This window comes from Arvicola amphibius, chromosome 1, assembly GCF_903992535.2.
Source record: "Arvicola amphibius chromosome 1, mArvAmp1.2, whole genome shotgun sequence".
Classification (NCBI taxonomy): Eukaryota; Metazoa; Chordata; class Mammalia; order Rodentia; family Cricetidae; genus Arvicola; species Arvicola amphibius.
Genome location: NC_052047.1, coordinates 68413238 through 68438117, shown reverse-complemented (window position 1 = coordinate 68438117; position 24880 = coordinate 68413238).

Below are 24880 nucleotides of genomic sequence, written 5' to 3'. Positions count from 1 at the left end.
TAACTCTGGCTCCAGGGGTACAATACCCGCTGGCTTCCTAGGGTGTATAGAAACTCATGCAGACACACATGCTGTGGTGGTTTGAATAGTATGGCCCATAGACTCATGTGTTTGAATGCTTGGCCTATAGGAAGTGACACTATTAAGAAGTGTGGCTTTGTTGGAAGAAGTGTGTCACTGTGAGGGTGGGCTTTGAGGTCTCCTAAGCTCAAAGTACACCCAGTGTGGACACAGTCTCCTTCTGCTGCCTATGCATCAAGACATAGAACTCTCATCTCTTTCTGCAGCACTATGTCTGCCTGAATGCTGCAGGGTCCTGCTATGATAATAATGGGCTAAAACTCTGCAACTGTAGACTAGCCCCAATTAAATATTTGAGCTGTAGTCATGGTGTCTCTTCACAGCAATAGAAACCCCAACTAAGAAAGAAGTTAGTACTAGGGACTGAGGTATTGCTATGATAGGCCTAACTATGCTTTTGTTTGGAGGACTTTGGACTTTGGAAGTTTGGCTTGGGAAAGCAGTGAGATGCTTTAAATGCTACATAATGGGTCATACCAGTAGGAGCATGGAAGACAGTGGTGCTGAGGGTGATTTCAACTGTGGGGGCCTGGCTCAAGAGGTTTCAGAAGAGAAGAATTTTACTATGTGGCCTACAGACTGTTCTTGTGATATTTTCACAAAGAATGTGGCTGCTTATTCCCCTGTCTTTTTAAAGAGTCTGCCTGAGGCTAAAGTGAAGAGATTTAGATTAATTCCTTTGGCAGAGATCTCAAACCAGCCTAGTATTCATTCTGTTGTGTGGTTATTAGTGGTCACTCTCATGAATATTTATAATGAAAAGGAGCAAGCTAAGCAAGGAAAAATACAATATGTACAGATTGAGGAGAAAAGGGGCACCAGGAAGTAGAATGGAGCTAAATTCAAGGAGATAAACAGATTAAGAAATGGAATAAAGGGAATGGTGACCTCAGAGCAAGACCTCACCCAGTTAAACTTCTAACTTGTGAAAATGAATTAAAGAACAGCTTAGGTCCAGGCATGATGGTATATGCCTTTAATCCCAGCATTCAGGAAACACAGGCAAGCATATCTCTGAGTTCAAGACCAGCCTGCTCTACAGGACAAGTTCCAGGACAGCCAACCTTAGGCAGTGAAGGAAACTATTGAAAACAAAACAAAACAACAAAACAAAACAAAAACCTAGTGAAGATGTAATTGAATGAGGAGGCTGTAATGGATTAATAAAAACTGCTGCGGGTCCCTGAGCAGCCGCAGGCAGAGGGCCATGTGGTGGCAGGCAGGGGGCAGCAGGTCCTGAAAGCAGCCAGCCCCAGGCAGGGATGGTGCACGAGATCACACACTCCAAAGGTGGCTGGTCCCGAGGCGGCAAGCCACGTGGTGGCAGCGGGCGAGAGACAGAGACATGGATAGACACGCCATGCAGAGTAAGGTTGGATATTTATTTAGTGGGTTATGGAGGGGGAAGGAAGAAGGGGAGAAGAGGAGAGAAAGAGAGAGGTGGGGGGAGATACAGAAGCTGCCTCTTCGAAAGGGAGACAGAAAAGGAAGAGACTCAGCTGCCAGCAGGAAGGAAGATCTGCCTGCCTCAGCTGAGGGGGGGAGTGGGCGTGGCTAGTCTCTTAAAGAGACAGAGCAGAGCATTACAGAGGCATGTTCCAGCCCCAACAAGCAGCAGAATTTAGCAGCTTTGTCCACCTGGTTCTGGCTTTAGAATTAAGCTGGGTGGTGGCGCACGCCTTTAATCCCAGCACTCGGGAGGCAGAGGCAGGCAGATCTCTGTGGGTTTGAGGTCAGCCTGATCTACAAGAACTAGTTCCAGGACAGGCTCCAAAGCTACTGAGAAACCCTGTCTCAAAAAACAAACAAACAAACAAACAAACAAACAAAAAACAAAAAAACAAAAGAATCAAATACAGAAGAAAGGGGCTATGAAATCTCACTCTATCTAAGGAAAGCCGCTGAGGCCAGGCATGTGTCAGGGGTGTCCCTGCATGGAGGCCTAGAGAGGCCATTGTGTGAAGCTGTGAAGGTGAAATATGGATTATCTTGGAGACCCCAAGATGTTGGAGATGTCAGAGTCGTGGGACACCTGCCGAGGAGAGCTGCTCACAGGGAGTGGAAGCAGCCCAAGAGAAAGAATATGTTGCAGTCAGCAAAGCTGAAAGGAGTTGGAGATCTGATGAACGCTTTGACATCAGACATGGAGATGCAGAGTTTAGAGTTTGTCTGTCTGATTTTTGGTCTTGCTTTGGTCCAATATTTCCTTACTATGCTCCCTTTCCTCTATTTTGGAATGGTAATATATACCCTGTGTCATTATATGCTGGAAGTATGTGATCTGCTTTTTAATTTTGATTTTACAGGGAATTACAGTTAAGATATTGCATAAATCTTAGAAGAGACTTTGAACTCTTAAACGTTGTTAAGACCATGATGGACTATGAGGACTTATTTTTGTTTGTTTTGTTTTGTTTTTCAAGACAGGATTTCTCTATGTAACAACTCTGGCTGTCTTGGAACTCACTTTTAGACCAGGCTGGCCTCGAACTCATGGAGATCAGCCTGCCTCTGCCTCCAGAGTACTGGAATTAAAGGCATGTGCCATCAAACCCGGCAACTATAGGGACTTTTGAAATTAGACTAAATGCATCTAGCATTATAGCATAGCCACAAACCTATGCAGCCAGGGAGTGGGATGTGGTGGTTTAAATAAGAACAGACCCCATAGACTCATGTGTGTGAATGCTTCGCACACACGGAGTGGCACTATTAGGAGGTATGGCCTTGTTGGAGTAGGCATGACCTTGTTTTTGTTTGGCTTAGTGCTGAGCCTTTACACGAATGAACTCACTTCATCCTCACACCAAAGCCAGGAGGAAGGTGCACTTTTCTGTCCACTGCAAAATCCACCTCAATCACAGACTCAGGCATTGAGCTCAGGGGGGGAGCTCCCCAGGTCACGTGGTGGGAAGAAGGCCCAACAGGGATGGACCTGAGTTACAGCGACACCTGGCCCTACAGATGCGGTACTGGAAGAGAGCTTGTGCCATCGCACCCTTGCTTGACTTGGCCCTCTCCAAACCCCAGAACACAGTAGGTACTCAGCAACTGTCTGTGGGGGAAGTCTTCTTCCAATCCTCTCCTCTTCCCCACAGCCCTGGCAGGTAGCAAATCAGGAAACGTGGTTGCTGCTGCTACTGCTCATCTGCCTGGCAGTTGAGATAGAGTGACTTCCTTCAGGTCACATGACCCAGTGTCCTCTGAGCTGCAGTCTTGGCCGCTGGCTTACCTCCCAGTCCTTTCCAGTTTTCTGACCAAGACCTTGGCTCTGTCTGCTAAAGGACAAAGATATTAATTGGAAAGAGGGACATTTTGACTCATTTCCAGCAATAACAATTGCAGCCATACTCACTGTGGTCTTTAATTTGTGTAATCCCACATCCTTAGCACTGATGATGGAGTTGCTACCGTCTCTAAGGGGCCATTGCACAGAGAGGTTGCATAACTTCCTCAACATTGCACAGCTAGGGACCACAGCAGGGATTGGAGTTCCGTCAGCTTCCAGATCGTGAGTCACATGTTGCAAAAACTCTCAGCCCATGTCGTATCCTCTGGGAGACTCAAAGAGACTCATGGTGAGCTGTGTGCTAAGGAAGGGAGCTGCAGGAAGTGTCCCTCAACAGTCCCTCCTCTCCCTGAGACCCACCTGTGTGGTCCTGCACATAGCCTTAGGGCACAGCAGGAACCAGGTGGGCCCTCCCTGCCCCCAGGGAGCTACTAGATTAACTATAGAAAAGCACAAAGGTGGGGGCTGGGGAAGCTGCCCACACAGATGACATCTCAGAGACCTGAGAGCTGGTGGCACCTGGAGCAGAAATGAAGAATTTCTCAAGACCCCAGCCTGCACAGAAGCTGGTCTCTGTCTGGGTTCGTGGACTGCTGACTCAGCTAGAGCGATCCAGAGAGGAGTCAGGCGGATGAGGGGGATGTGGGCAGTGCTGCCCTGCCAGTGTCTAGGTCCTCCTGTATAGCTCTAGCAAGCTCACTGTTGTCCTGGAAAAGGCAATAGCCCAAGTCCCCATTGCCTGTGTGGACTGGCCCCCCAGGCCACAGTGTCTACTCAACTGTCCCGAGCCAACCCGCCTCCAGAAAGCCTGGGATCACCACTAGGAAAGGGAAGGGTGTCTCCTTCCCCCATCCCCCTTTCTGCTCAGTAGGATGCACCCAATAGCCCTGGGTCTCTGGACTGCCAGACAGTGCTGTGTGACCAACCGAATCCAAATCCAATTAAAGAGACGAGCAAGAAAGGTTCAAGGTCAGTGCCCAGAATCCAGTGACTATCATCGCCTTGTTATAACCCTAAGCAGGACTCAGGATTTCTTCTCTAGGCTCCCCTGGCATCTGCTGAGCCATGGGCGAGCACTGGCTCAGGCGGCCATGGTATAGGACCTGCTCCTGCTCTTAAAGGACTTGTGATCTAGCAAGGGAAGCAGGTGCTTTGTGACTGTCGCAACCAAGGAAAAAGAGAGTCTGATGGGCAGGTGCCACAGGAAATGACCTGGAGTGGCCCCCAGAAAGCCTCTCCAGGAGCTGAAGTGGAACTGGGGGACGGGGGGGGGGGGGGACGCGATACTCCTCAGAAGGTTTGTAGCCAATGGGGCCAAGGCTGTGCAAACTAGTGACTGTCATACTCAAAGGCTAAAGTGGCTGCATGTCCAAGGGTAGGAGACCCATCAGTGAGAAGAAGTCTAGCACGTGGCGCACTGCATGAGCCAGGGGACGGGTCCTCCCAACAACACATCTGTGAAGTTTTTCCAATTATAAAATATCTATGTTGTTGTTGCTGCTGTTTTTCAAGACAGGGTTTCTTTGTGCAGTCCTGGCTGTCTTAGAACTAATTCTGTAGGTCAGGCTGGCCTCCAGCTCACAGAGATCCGCCTGCCTCTGCCTCCTAAGTGCTAGGATTAAGGGCATGCGCCATCATCACCCAGCTAAAAGTGGTATTTCTGAGACAGGGTCTCCCTGTGATGCCCAAGCTGGCCACGTAGCTGCCTGAATGACAGGAACTAAAGGCATACAGCAGTGTGCTTGACGTGCTCATCCTTTAAAAGGGATTGTGCATAATTTGGGAAAGGCAGGGTGTATGCATGCGCGCCTGTGCATACCCCGCCCTAGTTCAGCAGACAGGAGAGCTGAAGTCACTCCATAGCTTACCCTTCCAAGCTGATATTTTATTCATTCTCTGATAAGGCTTATTTTGAGTTTTGTAGAAAGGAGGGGGGCAGGGTGCTCAGGGACCAGGATGACCCTGTGGAGAAAGTGGAATTTGGATTTGGCCTTAAAAGAAGGGACGGGTTTGGAAAGGCCACAAAGAAGACAAATTCCAGGCCAGGGAGCATCCTGTGGAGGCAAAAGGGCTGGGAAGTGATGTGCCCGTCTGTGGCGCCTTTGCCACAAGCCAGCTGCTGTTACGTGTAACACGTGTTATCTCAGCAACGCATGGGTAGGGACCAAAGCCCCCCAGCTGAGGATGGAAGTCTGGGGCCCATATCTATTGGCTGTAATATTAGGACTGTTTAGGACCAGGCCAATTCACGCCCAAGTGCGGGAGGGGAGGGGACCTTGGATGGGATCTGGGCCCTCAGATGCCTGTGTCGGAGAAGGAGGAGCTAGGACTTGGGGCAGGGTGAAGGAGTGGCACCAGGGACCCTCTGCCTGCTCAATCCTGTGCTCCATAGGGCATTATCAGCAGCCTGCAGGGCCTGGCGATCACACTGCCTATCTGAAGCCAGGCTTCTGTGAACATGGCCAGTCACCCTGTCACAAGCCAGAGATAAGGCAGCCCCGGTCACGGGGCTCTGACTGTTGCTGACCAAACTGAAGCCACCACAAGGACAATGGCCAGTTTGAAGGGCTGCCTCCCTGGGACCTTCTGGCCCTTGCAGGGCCACTCTGGGTCCAAAGCAGCAGCATGGGTTCTAAAAGCTCCTGGCATTCATGCAGGGCCTTTGGCAGGGCACCAGGGCCTCCTGGGCCCGGTTCTCGTCCACGGCTCACGGGCCATGTGACCATAGGCCTCTTGGAGCCTTAGTTTCCACAGCCATGAGAAAGCAACAGCAACACCATTGCTCTTCCGGCTGTGTCTGGCTAGCCCGGTGCCATCTTCTCTTCCCCCACCCCCACCTCCTTCTGCTTCTCTCTTTCTCTGGCAAGTAGTTTCTCTACACTGCCAGACACCCAGGGCTTCGCCAGGCCAGGAGCTGAGTCAGAGCTCAATCTACTGAGCGGCTGCTGGCTGTAGGAGCCCATATAACCAAGGACTCTCCTCCAACTCCTACCTGGTTCCCAGACCCAGCGTCCCAGAATGAGAGGGAGGGAGGGAGCGAGGGAGGGGAGTTCCAACAGGAAGGCTCTGATTTTGCCAGCTTAGGCTTTTGTGCTCTGGAATGCCAGGCCAGGCCAGTCTACTCTGCCAGGGAGTGAACTGGCCTCCAACAATAATGTTTTTCCTCAACTTTTTCTACAAAGCGTCAACTGCTTTCTAATTCAAACCATCAGGAGGAAGCATCCCTGGACTGAGTCTCCAACCGCTGGAGAAAGGAGCAGTTCCACAGGCTAGGCAATGGCCGCATGGTTCCTAAATCAGACCCTGAAAGAGCAACCCTGGCCTTCCCATGGCATGCCAGCCAGCTCTCCACACCACCCTCACGCCCCCAAAGACCATTCGGCATGCCTTTTGAGCAGGCTGAGGGACTGTCAGTGATGCTGCTTCCTGAGCACATGTCTTAGGCCAGCATCTGTACTTAAACACCCTACATCGTCTCTACCCTGAGGTTATGACCTCATCTCTCTTCTGCGCTGAGAATTTCATGAGGTTCTCAGCCCGGGGCCACCTCCAGGCCTCTACCACCAGGCCGCATCGCTCAGAAAATAGGGTTTAGGTCATCAGTTCACACCTACTAAGATGGCTAGAGTCCAAAAGCCAGATTGTAACCAGAGATAGCCGTGAGGTGGGGACACACCAGGACCCGTGTCTGCTGGAAGCATGGCTTGGTGCAGTGCTGTGGGTCAGCCATAGGCTGCCGTTCCTCCAACAGTTCAAAATGGAGCTCAATACACATAGAAGAAAAATGAGAACTGGGTCCACGCTAATACCTGTACGGCGTGTTCACAGCAACATTCTTCAGGGTAGCGAAGATACACCTGTCAGCTAGGGATAGGGAGTGCCTGTCTGGCGTGCATGGAGCCCTGGGTTTGATTCCTAGCACCCCATAAACCAGGCATGGTAGTGTGCACCTATAATCTCAACATCTGGGAGGTAGAGAAAGGGCATCAGAACTTCAAGGGCATTCTTGGTGCACTGGGAGTTCAAGGCCATGAGTCTGTCTCAAAAAAGAAGAGGTCGTGGAGGTCACCTAACCAGAGGAAGAGAATTGTTGTGGGCTATTTTGATTACACTCTGACACTCCTGAGCTATCCAATAATGATCACCTTGAATCAGGGGGCGGAGCCAGCGACTGGCTGACCAGAACTGACCATAGAGAAGCCATAAATTTGGATAGAGAAGGAAGATGCACAGGAAGGAAAGTGTGGAGACTGAAGTTTGAGCATCTTTTGGGGTTCTGGGATGAGGGAAAAGATGCATCTCTTGCTGGGTCTCTGGCCAAAAACGTGAGGTCAGCTGGTGCCTTCTCAGCTGCTCTAATTTGCATGTTTTCACCCTCATATCTGACTTTTGAGTCTTTTTTGGTCACTAGAATTCTAGAGACTTAATTTAAACCTACATACATGCCTACATCCTCCTCAGGACTGGAAGCCCCGCCAGGCTGAGGTCTGAGTGGCCAGCAGGACGCTGACTTTGGGGCCGTGAGGCCACAGATGATAATTAAAATGTCAGTAGATTGATGTGCAGCTGCTAAGTCAGAAAAACATCAGAGAGTGTGTTCTATCCCTACAATGGAACACTACCCCGTCATGAAAAGGACGCTATGCTCCAGCAGGGCCTTTGCAAACCCTAGCTTACGTGATAGACGTCAGTCCCCAAAGACCATGTGTGTGCTCCCATTTGTGTGACATTTCCAAAGTAGGAAACTCCACTCAGACAAAAGGCAGATGGTGGGTCGCCCATGGTGTAGAGGGATAGCCAAAGGGCGTAGGTTGTTTTTGTTTATTAAGACAGTAGCCCAGGCTGGCCTCTAGCTTCACAGTACAGGAATTACAGATCTGTGCCACCATGGCAAGCATGATTGTCTTTACAGCCATGAAAATGTTCTGCAATGGCCTGTGGCGGTGGGTGCACACATGAGTACATCAGAGGCCACTGAATCATGATGAACAGTGTCGATATCCTAACTCTGCAAAGCTATTTTTTATTTTATATTTATTTATTTATCTATTATTGGTTTTGGTTTGTTCTGTTTTGTTTTTAGACAGGGTTTCTCTGTATAGCTTTGGAGCCTGTCCTGGAACTCACTCTGTAGACCAGGCTGTCCTCATACTCACAGAGATCCACCTGTCTCTGCCTCCTGAGTGCTGGGATTAAAGGTGTGTGCCACCACTGCCCAGCTGTGTGAAGCTATTTTAAAAAGCAAAGGTTAGAGTCGGGCATGGTGCTGCATGCCTGTAATCCCAGCACCCAACAGCAGAGACGGGAGAATCCAGTTTGAGGCTAGCCTGAGCTCCACGGCAAGGCCCTATCTGAAAAGCAGGAAGGGAGGAGAAGCTGAAGGGTCAGATTTGACAAGACTCATAAATCAGGACAGATGTGTGAGCAGTTCCATTCGGGACACCAGCGAGCACATGACAGGACCACGGGGCAGGCAATCCAGGGAGACTCATGACCCCAAGCCCTGACATCTGCCTGCCTCCCTACCTGTTAACGGTGGCCTCTGTCCCTGCCCTGAACCCCCTGCTCCTGGGCCTTCCCCGGGGAAACACTGGTGTCTGAGGAGAAATCGAAACAGAAATGCAGGTGTCACCTCCTGGGCAGATTCCAAGAAAAGACAGAGAGTAGTTCCAGAGGTGACAGCTCGTGGGCTTTGAAGGGAGGAAGGAAACACAAGCCACGAGAGGAAGTGAAAAGGGAGGTAGGTGTGTGAGAGAGGCAGGTGCCTCTCACACAGGCCACACTCCACGAACACAGAGCCCACAGCTCCCTGCCCCCATCCTCCCATTGCCTCCTGTCTCTGAAGCCCTACAATTTCTTCCTTACTCCCATGGTCCCTGAGTCCCTATTCCCCTGGTGTTTATGGGCCCAGAATTTGGAGGCAGAAGCCCAGCTGTGTTGCTATTTGCTCTTGGTTTTCCACCCTCACACCCTGTGAGTGGGACTCTGAGCGGCACTCCGGCACTGAAGACTGCTGTCCTCCAAGGCGGGTGTCACTCTCACTATTCTGTGTGAAAACACCAAGAAGGTTCCAGGGCAGAGCTAACTGTGGCGCGATGTCCCTTGTGCCATCTTGGTCTGTGACTGCACCTCACCTTCACGCCCTTCGTGGTCACATCACGAGCGAGGAAAGCCTCAGGTGTCCTGTATCTGCTCTGTGGGAGATAAGCTGAGGTTCATGGAGGCACCCAAGGTGTTGGGATTCCTGCGGCTCCCCCACACTCTCCTTTAGCCCCAATGGCTCTGGGCTGAGGTGATGGGGTGACAGGGAACCTGAGCTTCTGCATGAGCAGGGGACCAGCTCCACATTCAAGTCATGTGCCCTGGGTCGGCCTGCCAAGTGTAGACAAGGCCCTGGGCTCACAGCAACACACATATACACAAGGGAGAGGACAGGGGAGGGGAGAGGAGAGGGGAGGGGAGGGAAGGAGGGAGAGAGAGAGAGAGAGAGAGAGAGAACACAGCCTGGGTCCCATGGAGGGAAAATTCCCACAAATGTCTTCAAATGTGTGGAGACTTCATAGGAAAAGGCTCAATGAGACTGGCTCATGACAGTCCCAAGGTCAGGGTGACACGGACATGTACAAGGGAACAGGCTGCCCAAGGAACCGTCTGAGGCTAGATAAGAAGAAGCCATTCCACCTCTGACTCAGTTTCCCCTCCTGACCCTTTCTGTGACCACAATAGACGTGGAAACCTCTGCCCAGCAGCAAGAGATGCACAACACAGCACCGTGCACTGAGTCCACTCAGGTCAGCACTCAGGCAGGGTCTGTCCCCAGCGTGAGCCTTCAGATGCCCGCCATTTTCCCTGGCTTTTAACCTGCCAGCTCTAAAATGGTTCCCACACTCCCTTCCGGTTTCCGTTAGTTTGAGCCTTTCCACAAAAGTTGGGGAAGCACCGCTGTGGACAGGATTATCACAGGGTTTATTACAAAGGTTGTAGATGAAGAGGTGTCTGGGGGGAGGAATGGAGGAAGGGAGAGAGCTTCCATCTCTGTGACAGTTCCTCGAAGGAACCTCTCTTTGTCTAGAAACTTCTTGAACCCAGTCTTTAGGGTTTGGGAAGACTTCACTGTATATGCAAGGGAGCTGATAAATTGAGAGAGTAGCTTCTCCCCAGGGCTTAGTCTCTGCAGCCTTCCTCCAGGGCATGGAACATGTGGCCTTCTGAACTACTGTCAGACAAGGTGGGCCAGGGTCATAGGCCAGGAACCACGGACAGAGTAAAATGAATGGGTACTGAAGCACCATTATGAGGATCAGTGGGGAGAGGAAATATGGAGAGAAACTCTGAGGGGAGGGAGCCCAGAGCCTGGCTCACAGGCTTGGCACAACCCTCCGAGGTGGGGTTGTCCTTTGTCTCTCACCTGTCCGTCCTAGCAGCTCTCCCAGTAGCGAGGAAAGGAAAACTGTTCCCAAACGGTGCCGTACACACTGGGTAAACTCACCCCTGGTTAAGAGTGACTGGTAGATGACCTTTAAGCTTCCAGAGATCCTGTGATGTCTTCATTGTACACAAGGAACCACAAGAATCCCCCATGTTTTGAGCTGCCGTGCCCTCTGTGATGCTAAGCCTTGGATGAGTCATCCCATTTAATGTCCTAGCTATCTTGATGACTCTCTATTCTCAGGACATACTTCCCAACCCTCAGCCGAGCTTTCTCCAGTTCTGACTTATGTCTTAGATGCTGCAGGTCCCCCTTGTCGGTGATTCCCTAAAAGCCATGGAGTTTGTGCGTCTCCATGTGTGACTTCCCTCTGGACAGCAGACCTCTGGAGAGCCACCTGGGTGTTGCTCAATTCTGAGTCTCCACTCAGCCGGAGCGCCCCATGTGCTCTCTGGAGGCTGTCATGTGTGAGAAGAGAAAAACACAAAGCTGTCCAACGGACCCATGCTGGGCAGCCCAGCTCTGCAGCCATGGCCCCAAGTGCATACTCAGGGGACAGCCTGCTGGGGATGTGTTCTGCCTGGGCCCTGTGCACAGGTCTCTGATGCAGATGACAGTCCACTGCACAGGACAGAACCCTGCTCTGGAGGAGGGAATGACATCCCAGCCTTGTCCACCAAACCCCACACACCCAAGTGGTACCCTTCCCGCAGTCTAGAAGGAGGGCTCTTTGGAATAAACAAGAATGCAGGAGGTAAATGGCCCAGTGAACTGAGAATTTGGGCTAAGGAGACACCACAGCCCAGACCTCAGAAAGGCCACAGCTCTGCCAGGGGACTACGTGGGAGCCACAGCCCTGTGAGGGCGCCTATCCTGGGTCTGTTTTGTAAAGCACAGAAGATTCAAACTAATTGGTGGTTTCCAAGCATTTGTGGGTGTTTTTATTTTGTCTGTAGTGAGAGAACCCCTACTTCTTAAAGGAAATTCTCATGCAAAGAGGCAGTGGGTGACATCGCTGTTTCGTGGGGCTCCCTGCAGGCCCAGCCAGGACTGAGGTCTTCAAGTTACAACTGCCCCCACCTGACAGTGACATGTACCCCCCATATAACAGAGTGGATGCTGGGCGATTCAGCAGCAGGAGCCAGAGCGAACACTGTGACTGGGATTTCCCTGAACATAGTAGGATGGAAAATTCTGGTCAGCTGAGGGCCTGTTTACTTCAGTGGGTCTCAGTATAAACAAGAATTTACAAACCTCAGCAAAGATGTGCTATCCGAGAAAGGGTTACAGACCCAGGGCGTGAGTAGCCCCAGGCAGCTCTGCTGATTTTAGAAGGCAGAGCTCAGAGTAAAGATACCCCAACTTTGCACCCGACTGGCAGCTATGGGCACAGCCCCAGGAAGACAGCTGTCACGGGCCAGAGCTCCGAAAAGTAATGCAAGCATCAGCTCTGTCCTTTGAGTTTTCCCGTGCAAATTTTTGTTTTGATTCTTATCTGTTGAGAAAACGGATGCTCAGAGAGATGGCATCATTTCCCAGTGATGAAGGCCGCAACTTCGTGATTGGAGACCTCCCACACCCACCTGCTAAGGCAGAAGCAAAGCTGAACCAAGCCAGCTGACTTGGAAATTGGGACATTGACATGAGTCTGTTAGCTGAAGACCAGAAACAAACACGTGTGGAGTGTCTGCACTGGGTTCCAATCAAGTCAACCCCTGAGGGCTGAGAAGTCAGGGAAGCCCTGGCCCCTAGGACAAAGGGCCTAGGTTCACTCTACTGGTTAGTTAAGGCAGCTGGTTGGGGGAGTTGTTAGAGAGGTTTTGCCAGGAATAGAATATCTCCAGGCTGTGCAGGCCAGTGACAGAGGAGGTGCTGGGGAAGCGCGGGTGCCCCAGAGGGCACAACCTGGGCCAAGGGGCTGAGATATCTTGAGGGATTCTTCCATCTGTAACTTCCATGGGTGTTAGAAGGCCATTAAGGAGTGACGTGAAAGGGGACAGGGTATCCACGAAAAATATCTTAAATAAACACACACATACACATGCACACACACATACATCATACATACATACATACATACACATGCACACACACATACATCATACATATATGCATACATACATATACACACATACACACATGCACACACACACACACACAAAGTTCTTTCCAGAGTTGGATTCTCAGTTTCTGGGGATACTAAGACTATACTATCTTATTAGATTTGCCAAAGTCCCTGAGATGGAGAACTCTTTCCCTATGGTTGCCACAGTGAATCACCAAAAACTGTGGCTTAAAACAACAGGCATTTCACCAACATTCACCTGCAATTCTGGAGGCCAGAAGTCTGAAGCAGCGTATCCCATCCAGGGGTCGTGGAGAGGATCCTGCCATACTTTCTGCATGGTCATGCCAGAGGCACCGTCTGCATTTCTCCTAGCACCCCTGATGTTAGAATGAGGGAACCCCTCATGGTCCAGGACGATGTCATCTAGGGACTCTGACTTAGTTACAGCCACAGTGACCATGCTGTGGGCCAGTGAGGTTGCATGCTCATATTCCGTCCTTTGGGAAGAGCCATCATCCCGCCCACTGCTGGAGCCTGTCAGCCAATAGCCTCATTTTGTGTTTGTGATGCTGGGCATATGCCACTCAGTGGCACTGGGACCCCAGATGCAGCAGGATCTACATGCATACCATTTAGTACAGGCTAGACCGTGTGTTGTGTGTCCTGCTCCACCGCAAAGGAAGATATGGAGGGAATCTGGACAATACAGCTTGCCTGAGGCTCTACGGTCCCCTTGGGATCCCTGTGTTTTCTAGTGTCCACAACAACTTTAGCACACAGCAATCAGTGCAGGTATGTGGGGACTGGACTCTGGGCCCCGGTGGAGAAGGTCTGGGTCTAGCTAGAGAGAAAGTGGGCGTGTTGCTGGGAATGGGAAGGGTCTCACAGGGAGGAGCCCAGAGGAGGATCACTGCAAGGAACGCGGACGCCACTGAGAGAACGTGACAAGGAAGGATGCTTAGGGACTGGGCTGGACGCACAGAGCAGGAGTGAGCAGGGCACATCCGGTCCCTAACACAGTTCGGTTTTATGGAGTGCGAGTCAGGAATTGATGGGGAATGAAACTGAGAAGCAGACTTTGGCCTGATCTTCAGGGAGTTTGAGCAGGGGTACCTTAGTTACTTGTTTTGGTTTGGTTTGGTTTGGTGTGTGTGTGTGTGTGTGTGTGTGTGTGTGTGTGCGCGCGCGCGCGCGCGCGCGGGTATTTAATATTTATTTATTTATTTAATTTATTTATTTATTTGTGTGCGTACATATGGAGGTCAGGTGACAACTATAGGACCCGGGATCAAATTCAAATCACCAAACTTGGAAGCAAGTGACTGCTGAGCCATCTCTCTGGTCCTAGTTTGGATTTCAGAAAGGTTTCCCTAGGTCTAGCCTTGACTGAGAGCCTGGTGACGTCAGAGTCGGAGGGTCTCTATAGGGACCCAATGTGGTGAGGGCAGAAGCCTGGAGTTCAGCTCCAGGTGTGGGGTGGAGCTGCAGTTTGGGTCAGGAGGCACTGGTAAAACCCTTCGGCCCTGGCTGAAGGGCCTGGTGCATGAGGAGAGAATTCAGCATAAGGCCAGCCTTCTTGTGGGCAGGGCCTATGGGGAGGGCAAGGCAGGGACTTGCTAATGGGACCTTACAGGAGGTGGTTAGGTCAACGTTTCCCAGATGGTGTCTGTGGAATGCAGTCCTGGAAGAGCCGCTGGAGAAGGCATACACGCCTCTCCCACCCAGCTGTCCTGGAAGCTTTGAGAACCCCCACCAAAAAAAAAAAAAAAAAAAAAAAAAAAAAAGACTTCCTGTTTTGTCTTGTTTAGTCCACCATTGCCCTAACTTTTTTTAATACAAAATTTTACTTTCCTTTGAATACTGACCAGTGCTCTCGTCGGCGGAGGGAAGACGGCAGAGCTGTCTTGGGCCAATGCTGTTATGGACAGAAGAGCCCGGACCACGGAGAGCTGAGGGGCAGGGTCTTCACAAGGACACCCGCCGTATCTTGGCCTTCATCCCCTCCTTGCTCCTACTTACTGCTGTCTAACAAGCTGCGGTGACTCTGGAGGCCCCCATAGGACTCTGGTGCCTTGTGTGGAATGAGGCCCGCTTCTCACACAGAGGCCATGTGGAATTAAGTCTGATAGGGCCTGTGAGGTGAGCGCAAGGTAGGAAACTTGAAAGCCCTGCTTGGCGGTAGGGACAATGTTTTACACACATTACATAACAAAGGTTCTGAACAACACCCCCATCACACACACACACACACACACACACACACACCTGGCCTTAGGCCTCCTAAACCTTGGCTGTTAGTCACCCATTTGCCTCAGGGCGCTGAAGGCCCCAGTGCAGATGTGAATGTGTGGCCTCTAGCGTCTCTTCTGAGCGGCTGGCTTCCTGACCCGGGATCCCATCACCCTCAGTCATCCTCTCGGATGACTCATCACCAAATGAATCCCGTCGGAGACTGGTCTGTATGCAAGGATTGGAACCAGAGAGAGTCTGCGGTGTGGGGTCAGGCTGTTGGGTGCCAGGAGCCTCAGGGAGAATGGCCTGACCACGATAAAGCCACCACCCTCAGTTAGGCCCAGTCACCTACCTCAAAGGACACTGAGGTTGGAGGCTTGCAGAGAGTGACCCAAACTGTCAAGAATGGCTAGAAATGGGTTCTTCTCAGAGAGGCTGACCTGTACAGGAAGCCTGCAAGACAAGCCTCCCATGGGTCCAGTACAGTGTAGGATGCTTCCCTGGGAAACAAGAGAGAAAGCAGCTGGGCCACCTGCACCTCCCAAGGGCTCTTACCCAAAGGGATTTAGGAGGCAAATGCCAGTTGGCTAGCCATTGTATTTCTCCCCTAAGCAACCTCGGCATTACCAATGGGGTGGTAGATGGGGAAACTGAGGCTTCTCCTCGTAGGTCAGGTCTTACTCAAGCTGAGACAGCCCCTTCTCAGAGTCCAGAGCACCCTGTTAGCGATGGACCAGTTGCTCATCATTCTTCGTCCAGTTGGGGTGGATGCTCCTAAAATCAGGGCCCTGTGTGCAGCCAGCGTGTTGAACATAATACAAATCCCATACGCATGTGCTAAACTAATAGAGGACACAGATTTTGTGAAGGTCATTTCAAAGTGACAATCCAAGCCTAGACCCAGGCAGCCACCCCAACCTTTAACCCCAGGCCGGGATGACTCTGGGGAGATGGAGAATGCCCACTGTCTCCCATGCACACTTCTTGATGGCTCTAACCAGGGAATAATCACTCCGTAGCCTTCCCTCACATGCCAACCACTCTTGAGCAAGTATTTCCAGACCCAGATAAGGGCCCAGCCAACTTTTCCTGCAGAAAGTCAGATGCCAGCTATTACAGCCTGCACAGACTATTACAGTCTCTATCTATCATCACTACCCATCTCAGGTAGAGCACAAAAGTACAAAGGTTATGTAAATTAATGGGCTAGGCTATGTTCTAATAAAGCTTTATTTACAAAAATAAAAAAGTAAAGCCTGGCGGTGGTGGCGCACGCCTTTAATCCTAGCACTCGGGAGGCAGAGGCAGGAGGATCTCTGAGTTCGAGGCCAGCCTGGTCTACAAGAGCTAGTTCCAGGACAGGCTCTAGAAACTACAGGGAAACCCTGTCTCGAAAAAAACCAAAAAAATAAAAAATAAAAAATAAAAATAAACAAATAAAAAAGTAAGCAGGCAGCTTGAATTGAACATATCAAAATTCAGGATACTCAGCTACATCAAGGTATACTTTATCTACAACCTTAGGATGGTGGAACATAGCTGACTGACCTCTGGGTTCAACTGGACTGGCTTGGAACTCCAAAGGAAAGGAACAACCATCGTCGTGGAAGACTACTGGGTATGTGGCATTAGGTGTGTCTTCTGTGTGACATCTCATAGGCCTTCCCAGTGGCCCTGGGAATTGAGCAGGGGACACCATTTTACATTAAAGGAAATGGGAACTCAAAAAGAAACAGGAGAAAGTCTGGTCCCCAAAGCCAATGAGGGACAGAGACTAAGCCAGGGCAGTCGGGCTTCAAAGCCTGTGCCAGCTCATGCTAGCTCATGCCAGCCTCACTCTGTGACAGCCAAGGCTCAGAGAGTGAACTACGACAGGGATACCTGCCCCCAGCTAGGGTGAAGAGCTGCCTACCCTGCTCACTCGGCTCCCAGGGCCACCTCACTTCTATGTGACTTCTCTAATTACCATGACTGTGTGTGTGTGCATATGCACAAGAGCATGTATGTGCCCAAACACACGTGAAGCCAAAGAGCCAAACAGTGACAGTCTGGCCTGGGGATCTGGATCACGTCTCAGGTGTCACTGCGACGGGGAGACATTAGACAGGGAGAAATGAGAAGCGGCTGCCGATGGGCAGATTTATTTTAGTGGCACAGCCTGCAGCTTAGAGGAACGGCTGTTGGCAGGTTTGGGGATGCCCAGAGCATTGTGGCACTGCACGTGTTTAAGTAGCATCACATCACTGCCTTTGGCCCATTAGAAGCCAGGATTCCCCAGCAGTGGTGTGTGCCAGTCAAAACTATCTCCTGCGTGCCAAGCATCCTGGTGAGGGATGAGAATTCCTGATTTTGCCCGTTCTGGGCCTCAGATCTCTCCCAGGAATTCCCTAAGAACTTTCTGGTATCCAGAATCCTAGCAGTACTGGGAAACCCCAAATGCAGAATTAAGGGTTTGGCACTGCCAAGCCATGAACAGAATAGAGTCCCGTGGGCATGCCTGTAATGATCCTGAAGGGAACGCTTCCAAAACTTGTCTGCTTCAAATCGACTCCGGCTCACTCCGGCTTGTTCTGCAGGACGCAAACCGGCTCTGAGGGTCCTAGAGTCTTTTCTTTCTTCCTTTCTCAGCCCACCCACCTCTGCCCCCCAGCAGGTGTTGGAGTGGATTCCTGTGGGTCCCTTGGAGAAAGCCAGGGGCCTGGGGCTGCTATGGGGAGAGGGGCACCTGGGTGTATGCATCCTGCCATGTGGGTGGCTGACTTCTTTGCGTCAGGCTGGTCTGGTGGAGACAATGACCTCACCTGCTTGGAAGAGCCCTGGACCGCTGCTGGGATCTGGGATGGGGAGGGGTCCCGAGGCCCAGACAGAGAGGAGCTAGGGGCTGAGAACGCCCCTCCCCCGGGCCTGGCCGAGGCCCAGCATGGCTGCCTGTGGTCTGGCCCCAAAGCAGGGGACAGACCTCCTCTGTGGCTGGCACCCGCTCAGCAGCCTCTTCCCAGCCACGTTAGGAGAAAGAGAGAAGGGCTGACGTGGGTCTGACCTCATGCCCGGCCCCTCCACCAGCGTCTGTCTCTCTCTGCCTCGCCTAGCCGTCCCTGCTTCCAGGAAGCTGGACCTCCCGGAACTAGGGCAGGGAGTCAGCAGAGCTTTCTCCACTGGACCTGGAGACACCCCGTTTAGTTCCCTATCTACCTCATAGGAGAGCTGGGGTTTGCCTTCTGACAGTTTCTCTTGCAGTGTGGGTGTTGAAGAATTCCCAAAATTAATGACCATTGAGATCGCTAGGGCACTGACTCACAGATGCTACCCGGTTGCATGGAGGCTTCCTTCAAAGCTACCTCTCGTGGGGTTCAGGATCAACCCGTGGCCCCTAGCATATAAAACGCATAAAAGAGGCCACATGTTTCTATGTATTATGGCTCCTCAGCTCCTGTCATCTAGAATGAACAGAGCCTCTAAGAGTCCCCTCAAAGTGCAGATTGTAGCTGTGAGGGGGCAGACATGCAACCCCATAGTTCCCCCGCCACACACACACACACACACACACGCACACGCACATGCACACGCACACACACACGCGCACGCGCGCACACACACACACACACACACACACACACACACACACGCACGCACACAGACAGCTTGAGGAACTCACCTAATCTTTTAGGGACCTTGAATCAGGACAACCCTGAGTTTGTGGCTTCCACTCCGAAAAGAATTCCAAGAGTAGCTATTTTCTGAAGCCGACTTAGAGGTCTTAGTAAAGATTTTAATATAAGTTTAGGCCTGAGCGTTAGGAGAAAGGCGCCCAGAAGAGAGCTATCTATGTCCAAGTGTGGGCATGGACTCGTCGAGGGAGAGTAGGTGGTTAAAATGCCTTAGCGCTAGCTATGCCCTGCCCTGCCCTTCCCTTGTAAATGGGACTTACAGCAAGATTCCTAGAAAACTGGACTTCACTGCTGGGCAGGAGAGCGGCCTTAAGCAGTTGTTAATTGTGCTGGAATTCATCTCCTTGCTTCAACCAGATACCTGAATAGGGGGCATCTCATGCTACCTGGCTCTGTGTTTCCACCCCCAATTTCCCTGCCTTTCTGTTTTGAGATAGGCCGAGACTCTGGCTGAGTTTTTGTGTTGTGTTTTGGAGTGTCCGTTACTGAGGACTGAGCTCCAGCTCTTTTTTTTTTTTTTTTTTTTAATTTTTTTTTTAATATTTATTTATTTATTATGTATACAATATTCTCTCTGCATGTATGCCTAAAGGCCAGAAGAGGGCACCAGACCCCATTACAGATGGTTGTGAGCCACCATGTGGTTGCTGGGAATTGAACTCAAGACCTTTGGAAGAGCAGTCAATGCTCTTAACCGCTGAGCCATCTCTCCAGCCCCTGAGCTCCAGCTCTTACACGTGCTAGGAAATGGCTGCCCTGAGCTGGAACCCTCTCTTTACTTCTTATTGAGACAGGGTCTCTTTAAGTTCTCAAGTTAGCCTTGAATTCACCCCGTAGTCCAGATACATCCTGCATGTGGTGATCCTCCTGCCTCAGACGCCTGAGAGTCTAAACTCTCGCTAGTGTGGGCAGCACTGGGCCATGAGTTTCTCGTTCTACTGCAGAGCATGTTTGGGTACCTAGGCCAGGCCACAGGGAAAATATGTCCGCTGTGACCTGGGCGAAGAATCAACATGGGGTTCTGTATGCAGCAGGTGCTCAATGAGCAAGAAGCCTTCGTGAAACACCGCCCTGCGAAGGGAACATTGGACACATTCCTCAGCCGGACAGGCACGCAAAGTGGCTAACCCTGATCCAGAAGAACCCAACTTGCGAGCCAGAGAACACTTCACAAATAGGTAGCCTCTGGGAGAGTAGCCTTGAAGGATCAGCAGACTTTATAGACAAAGGGAAGACTTGGAGGATGAGACTCCTGTGCTGTGGCTGATGGAAGCCCAGGTTAGCTGGTGAGAAGGAAATGCCAGGTAGCAACAACAGGCTGTTAACCTGGCTGAGGGCCCTTCTGCCCGAGGACCCTGTCCACACACATGAAATCAGCCTTGACGCTGGGATTAGATTGTGACTGACAAGAAACGGGTCTAATCCTGTTGGCACCTTGTACAGAAACTTTAGAACTTCTGCAGAGAGATGACTTGACGAGACACAAAGCCTTGGGACAAGAATATGCGCAGGAAGGCCGTTGCAACAACACAGAGGGCTGTGGCAGCACTGTGGCACGGGGGACCTCAGGCCATGCAGTCCCGGCTACAAAGATGGCGTGAGAAAGATCTGGGTCACAGGAGGCAGGCTAATTCACCTTCTGCGGCTGTGACAAAACGCCGGAGACAACTGAAAAGAGCCGCTCCTTGAGTCACAGGTCTGAAAGTCTGGGTCTGTGGTCCGCGGCCTGCTGTCTGTGGTGGAGCAGCGGGTGGCAAGGGCTAAATTCCCACAGTCCCTATCATAGCACGCTCCCCGTACCCAAGACTTGCAACTAGGCCCATAAAAAAAGCTTTACCTTATTTTATGTGTATGAATGCTTTCCTAGTAGTGCATGCCTTGTGCTCTCAGAGGTCAGAAGAAGGTGCCACATCACCTGGAACTGGAGTTGTACATGGGCATGAGCTGCCATGGGGATGTCATACGTGTTCTTATCTGTTGAGCCATCTCTCCAGCTCCCTAGACCCCACAGGTTTTTTGTTTGTGTTTGTGTTTTGTTTTGTTTGGGTTTTTCAAAAAAGGGCTTCTCTGTGTATCTCTGGTTGTTCTGGAACTCGCTCTGTAGACCAGGCTGGCTTCGAACTCAGAGATCCCCCTGCCTCTTCCTCCTGTGTGCTGGAATTAAAGGTGAGTGCCACCTCCCCGTTGACCCCACTCCTTTAAGGTGCCACCACTTTCGGGTAATGGAGCCTTCGGAGAATACTTATTCAAAGCCTAGCTGTAACTCAGTGATGTCCTTACAAACGGTCACAAGCTAGGTGGCTTCAGCCACCTAAACTCTCTCTCCTACTCTCCAGGAACCATAAACCTAAAAGGAAGATGTTAGCAGGAGCACACTGCCAGAAAGCCTCTGGGGAAGGCCCTTGCTGGCTCCTTCCAGCTTCCAGTGGCCAATGTAGCCCTTGGCTTGCCACATGTGGCCCAGTCTGCCTCCCACAGCCGTCTCCTCTGCCTCGCCTTTGTGTGTCTCTTATGAAGACAGTGGTCCTCAGAGTTCAGGCTGACTAGATAATCCAAGATCTTTCATGCTGAGAATTTGCACAGATTTGTTTCCCAAAGTTGGGGGTCACCGGTCCTGGGGCATTAGCGCCAGTCCTAACTTTGGGCAGGATAGGGCAGAATTCACTGATACTCCTGAAAGGGACCAGGATGAGGACTTAGGGTCCACACCTGGGGCTTGCCCATGACACATTTTTCCCAGTAGAGATCGTAGGTCATCCTTTCTGGGGACCTGGAAGGGTTCCAGCTAGCCTGCTAGCCCAGAGGCCTGGGGCCTCGGAGGGCCGGAGCAGGGGGAGCGGGGTGTGGAGAGCCGCTGACAGGTAAAGCCCTTCTGGGCTTTGATTCATTGACCGTCTGGGCAGGAGCTGGCCAAGCTGCTAAAAATGACAAAAATGCCTCGCGCATATTTTCCTCTCGGCCCGCGGTTTCACTCAGTGTCAGTACAGTGGAGAGAGCCTGTCTGCTCTGCCTGCCGATCCCAGCTTGGTCCCCATCTGTGGTCTGTCTGCGGCTCTCCCCCTCTTCTTCACATACACCCGCCCCCGGTCCGCGAGGCTGGCTGGAGTGGGCAGGACTGGACCACGTCCTCATAATTGAAATATTTGGCGCTTGGGGTGAGGCCAGACTTCCCCAAGTCAAAAGGAAAGATTCAAGCTGGGCGTCTGTGATTGCAGGAGGAAGCCCCGGAAGCTGCCAGGATGCCAAAGCCAGTGGCCAAAGACTTTCCATCAGACCCAAGTAGCTTTGGAATAAGGTGAGGGCAGACACTCAAGGCCACAAGTTCTAAATCCCTTCCTGGTCTTCTTTCCTGCCACTTCCTCGGCCTCCCTCAGAACACCCTTGCTACTTACTGGCTCCGCCCTTGAGAGAATCTTCCTGGAGAAGACCCCTGCTACCTGTTCTAGGAATTGGTTATAGATCAGTAAAAAGGGTTTTTTAAAGGTACAAGCATGAGGACCAGGGTTGGGATCCCCAGAACTCATGGAAAACCAGGATGCAGCAACATATCCCTGCAATGCTAGTGCTGGGGGCACAGAGGCAGGAGGATTCCAGGCCTTGCTGGCCAGCTAGTTCAGCCCGTGAGCTTCGGTTTCAGCGAGAGACCCTGTCTCCAAAACTGAGATGAAGAAGAATAATGAAGGAAAACCTTCATTGTGACACTCCGGCTTGGAACACACACACAAGCACTTGCACACACACCACACAACTCTCACACACAGAAATAAACAAAAAGCATTTTGAAAGCAGGGCATGCTGGGCAGTGGTGGCATATGACTTTAATCCCAGCACTCTGCAGACCAGGTTGGCCTCGAACTCAGAGATCCACCTGACTCCACCTCCTGAGTTCCAGGACAACCAGGGCTGTTACACAGAGACATTCGTCTTGAAAAACCAACGAGAGGAAGAGAGGAAGTGGCACACAATGGTGCCTGCCTGTGATCTCAGGAGGCTGAGGCAGGAGGATCCTGAGTTTGAGGCTAGACAGGGGTACATAATGAGACTCTGCCTGGATCCTCTGTCCCCTAGTAAGCTTTGAAAGCCCGAAGGCAGATGGAAGCTTCTGAGACATGTTCAGTACTAAGATTCAAAAGTCTCCCCTTCGAGGAGGGACGAAGCCCTGCTGCATGCCCGTCGTCCTGTCCCCTTGTAGAGTCCCCATTTGGCTGCACTGGGCCTCAGCATTTGCACAGACTGAGGGAGAAACAGCCCTCCCAGGGATACAGGCGTTGCTTCAAGTAGGGCCCACTTCTGCCTTCCAGGGATTTCTAGCGACCAGTCCCAGGTTCTGCTTACCTTTCTAACTGTGAGACTCACGTGACAAAATCACATTTCCCTTTTTCCTTTTGCTGCCAGGGAACTTTGAAGTCCAGCCATAGGCACTGCGTGGCCCTTTGCACTGTGGAACACCCTCTCCCCATGCCTCCACCCTGGTCTTAGTCCTCTCTTTAGTCTGAATCTTCTCTGTCATTGATTCTCTGTGTTATCAGTGGATTTTTTTATGTACTTTCTATTGTGAGCCGCTGGTAGCTGCTGTTGAGAACAATGCAGACTATAATCAGGAGATAAACACGCTGGTGGCTCCATTATGCCGTTCACATTTGTTGCTGAAAACAGGGTGGTTTGGTGCAATAAATGATTTCTCCTGTTGCATTATCTTCAGAACTAGGCTTTTAACTCAAGAAATTCTCTTTCTTCTAGTTAACACTTGAGCCCCTTAGGTAAAGACCCTGGTACAAAGAGACCCTTATCAGTTCTGACCACGGTCCTCTGGCCAGGTGCAGATGAGGGCAGAAGCAGAAGGGAACAGAAGGCTGAAAGACCAAAGCTCTTTGTAAACTACGAGCCCATGAACCTGTGGAGATCTGTAGGCAGTCATCCTCTAAGATAGGGGCCTTGTCCTCTTGAATTCCTGGGGCGGGGACAATCCCATAGGCACAGTTCCTGGTCCCACAGCTCCACCATGTACCAGAGGGCACGAGGCCTTTGTAACCCCGGTCCTGTGGACCTGGGTCTCAGTTGCCATCAGGGGAGCAACTGTTGGAAGACTCATCCACTCTCTCCAACTAGTCCTCAACAGCCTGGCCCTGGCCTTGGACTCAGAGCTAGCAGAACTGTCCCTTCTAAGCCCATTGGGGAACTGTGAGGCTCTCACGGCAAAGCGGACAGACAGTTGGGGTGTGACATTCACCCAGCTGTGTGTCCCTGCCATCCATGACAGGACAGGTTAGACTTGGAGAAAGATACAATTCACATGCTCTCTGTCTCCTCGCCCCTCTGCTCCCTCAGGTACCACCATTAGGTAGGGAACAGGTCCCATTACTGCTTGCTCTTGCAAGTTCACAGATGCAGAGATACTGAGAGGTAAGGACCCAGTCAACCTTCCCTACTTCCTCCTCACACAGCACACAGGTGCTTGCCACTGTCCTCTTGAGAGTGACCCAATAGCTAACTAACAGACCATTGTTCTATGGGGCCCTCTCCCAAAGGGCAGGCAGGTGGTCATTTCAATCCAGGAACCAAAGACCTGGGGAGAAAACCAGACCCAGAGGTTCACATCCCTGCAGCTCCTGCCTGTGCTTTTAAAGGAACTTCAACCTGCCATCCCCGCAACCCCAGATAAGGATTGAGGATGGCTAAGGGCCTGCTTGGGTGGGGCAGTGCACATCTGCCTGCAGGAGGATGGGTCCATCGCAGCTTCCCACAAGGGGATGATTGCCAGGCCTGGGCCACTGTGCTCCAACTGGCAGAGAGACTTCAGGAGGAGTGGGTTAGAGTGGCCCTACCTTTCACCCACAGGTGCCCGGAAGTACGGCTGGTTTCTGATACTGCAGTTTGTCCTTGCTGGAGGGAGATGCTGAGAATCCATGTCTGGAATCCACTCCCAGTGAGGCACATGCTAAGCAGTTCTGCAGAGGTGGGAGGCAGTGAATCCTATCCTGGCACAGAGGAGAAAATGGACGCTGGCTGAAGGTCCTCAATGACTCTGGAATTCCATAACCTCCTGCCCCTAACCCTGACTCCTAAGAAGCTTTTCTCTTGTTGCCATCTCCCCAGAAGAACCGGTTAGTCCT